Source organism: Monodon monoceros, unplaced genomic scaffold (assembly GCF_005190385.1).
Source record: "Monodon monoceros isolate NGI ecotype Baffin Bay Population unplaced genomic scaffold, NGI_Narwhal_1 Super_Scaffold_10, whole genome shotgun sequence".
In the NCBI taxonomy this organism is placed as follows: domain Eukaryota; kingdom Metazoa; phylum Chordata; class Mammalia; order Artiodactyla; family Monodontidae; genus Monodon; species Monodon monoceros.
This window is the reverse complement of record NW_021703766.1, coordinates 21,208,042-21,211,285: the sequence shown is the minus strand read 5'-3', so window position 1 is coordinate 21,211,285 and position 3,244 is coordinate 21,208,042. Positions and strand designations below refer to the sequence as shown.

The 3,244-nt window shown below is 40.7% G+C and overlaps 1 non-coding gene across 1 annotated transcript; it reads right to left on the bottom strand.

The window, feature by feature from the left end:
* Positions 1 to 996: 996 nt before the first annotated feature.
* On the bottom strand, positions 997 to 1,146 carry LOC114890111. The gene has a single exon (XR_003792244.1). It is a non-coding gene; the product is annotated as a small nucleolar RNA SNORA62/SNORA6 family (small nucleolar RNA).
* Between the last annotated feature and the right edge of the window lie 2,098 nt (positions 1,147 to 3,244).

The window sequence follows — 3,244 nt, the reverse complement described above, 5'->3', positions numbered from 1 at the left end:
ACGTTCTGCCCCAACACTTGCTATTATTCCATGCTTGAAGTTTTTTAGGGATTGGTCTTTTGCTTCTCTTATCAGCTTCAGCACATCTAAAGCTGTGCTATGATGCAACTTAACCCTAGTTACAGGTCTAGTGTCAAGGAGGAGATTGAAGAAACATCCTGAAGGACAGTTGTCTTTTGGAGGTGAGGTCTCTGAATTGCCTTCAAGGAAGGGGAATGTGCTATCTTTTAAATAGGGAGAGATGTGTCACTTTTGCAGGCTCAGATGGTTCAGGGAAATGTGGGAAGTCAAGATTTTCAGATTCTTCAACTTAGATGTCTCCATCTGATTTCTTTTTCCAACTAGGGGTCTGACCTGCACATAGCAGATTTGCCTTGTATTTTTTTCAAAGAATTTATATATTTTAGAGCAGTTTTATTTTCACAGAAAAATTAAGAGGAAGGTACAGAGATTTTCCACATACCTCTTACCCCAAGGCATGCATATTTCCTCCCCATCAACATTTCCCACCAGAGTGGTGCATTTGTTACAACTGATGAAGCTATATTGACACATCATTATCACCCTAAGTCCATTGCTTACATTAGGGTTCATCTTGGTACTGTACATTCTATGAGTTTGGAGAAGTGTACAGTGACATGTATCCCTCATTATAGTATTGTACACAATAATTTCACTGTCTTAAAAATCCTCTGTGCCCTGCCTATTTATCTCTCCTTATCCCTGGCCCCTGGCAACCACTGATCTTTTTACCTTCTCCATAGTTTTGCACCAACCAATTAATGAGAGTTCTGTTGCTGCACATCCCTGTCAGCATATAGTATCAACAGTGTTTGTTTTATACTACTGGCCATTCTAATAGGTGTGTAGTAGTATCTCTTTGTTTTAATTTTCAATTTCTTAATATATATGATGTGGAGCATTTTTTCATATCTTCTTTGGTGAGGTATCTGTTAAGGGATCTTTGGCCCTTTTTTTTTTTTTTTTTTTTTTTACATTTGTAGCAAGTATTACTATGAAACTCCACTCATTGGGCCAGAGATCCTTGTGATGTTAGTGAAAAACTTGCCCCTCATGTAGCACACTACCTACACTTGTGAGTTCATTGGCCAGTGGCCTCAACTCCAAGCTCTAACAATGTGCAGTTTGGCCCATTTTTTAATCAGGTTATTTGTTTTCTTATTGTTGAGTTTTTTGGGTATATTTTGGATAGCAGTCCTTTATCACGTGTATCTTCTGCAAAAACATTTTCTCAAATCTGTGTCTTATCTTCTCATTTTCTTGACATTGGCATTTGCAGAGCAGAAAATTTTATTTTAATGAAGTTCAGCTTATCAACTATTTCTTTCAAGGATCATGTATTTAGTATTGTATCTAAAAAAATCAACACCATACCCAAGGTCACCTAGGTTTTCTCTTCTAGGAATTTTACCATTTTGTATCTTACATTTAGGTCTATGATTCATTTTGAGTTAATTTTTATGAAGGGTGTGAGTTCCGTGTCTAAATTCTTTTTTTTTTTTGCATGTGGATTTCCAGTTGTTCCAGCACTGTTGAAAGACTGTCTTTGCTTCATTGGGCTGATTTTAAGTAAACCTGCTGAATAAATCCTGGTCCCCTTATGCGTTGCTTAGCTCTGCTGTTTTACTATAGGAGATGAAGACCTCTTTGTATGTTGCCAAGGATGCCTTCTGGCTTCCAAACAGACTTTCAGTTACCCATTAATCACTCTCAGCCTTTGCTGTATTTGTTTAGAAAGAGAAAGGATCCTACCTTCTTCTATTGTCCTTGTAGTTATTATATCCCCCATTTTAATCAAAGGGCCAACACACTGCAGGAGCTAATGCATTCTTTTCTACCAGTATACAATCCCAATTCACCATTTGTAGAAGTTTAACAATTGGTCCATCACTTTGTGCCAGGTGCTATCTGTGTTCTGCTTGCTACCAGTAAGTGCTTATTGCCAAACAGGCAGCTAAGGCTCTACATCCAAAATGCCACCTTATCAACTGCTATCTCAGACCACCACTGGCACCAACTTTGCAGGTTTGCTTCTCTGGGAAGCTGATTTGTGTTCAGGAGTGCTCTTGGCATCAACACCTGTGAAAGGGAAGGGAAGGAAACAGGATTGGGCAGAGGGAGAAGTCAAGCTGAAATGCCGGCCCAATGACAAACTTGACCAATCTTATTAGATTTTCTGTAGTTAAAATGGCCCATCAGAGGGCTTCCCTGGTGGCGCAGTGGTTGAGAGTCCGCCTGCCGATGCAGGGGACACGGCTTCGTGCCCCGGTCCGGGAGGATCCCACATGCCATGGAGCGGTTTGGCCCGTGAGCCGTGGCCGCTGAGCCTGCGCGTGCCGAGCTCCGCAACGGGAGAGGCCACAGCAGTGAGAGGCCCGCGTACCGCAAAAAAAAAAAAAAAAAAAGAAAAAGAAAATGGCCCATCAGAGTTGTCCCACATTGGTCTGAAATAGACTAGCCTTTATAGTCCCACTTCAGTGAGTCTTTGGTTGTGAGCCACCCCAGGACAATGGGCAAAGTAGCTCTCAGTAGACATTATGTTTGTTGCTTCATCTCATTTAGTCCTCACATTAAGAGTAAAAATTTGCTTTTTCTTTTCATCTATTCATTTATTCAAAAACCTTAAATTTGTGAATCCATTTTATATAGAAAATTAATCCATTTGAGAGAGAAAAATAACCCATTTTCAGCTTACAGCTTCTGAAAGGAGTTGACAATTCAGCTGAGTCTTGAAGGACAGGAAGCAACACAACATTGCCACCATCTCTGCACAAATATTGAACATATACCTCAAGCTTCACATGTTCAAATTGAATCCCTTCCCCTTCCTCATCCCAGTGATGACTCTGCCTACCAATTTCTCAGGCTAAAATCTTTGGAATGACTCTTGACTCCCATCATTCTTACCTGCCCCACATCCAATCCTTCAGGAATCATGTTAGCTCTACCTTCTAAATACAGCAGGAATCCAGCCACCTCTCACCATATCCAATGCCATCACCTCGGTCTGGGGCACCAGTATTTCTCACCTGGATTACTACAGGTCTCCCTGATTCTATCCCTGATTGCCCTTAATCTATTCCCAATACATCAACTAAAGTGATGACTTTATGGTCAAAATTCTGTACCCGCTTCCTGTTTCACCTAGAGCACAAATTAAAACCCTCCCCATGAAATGTAGACTGCCTTAAACAGCATCTTCTCTGATTTGAATAGATAGCCT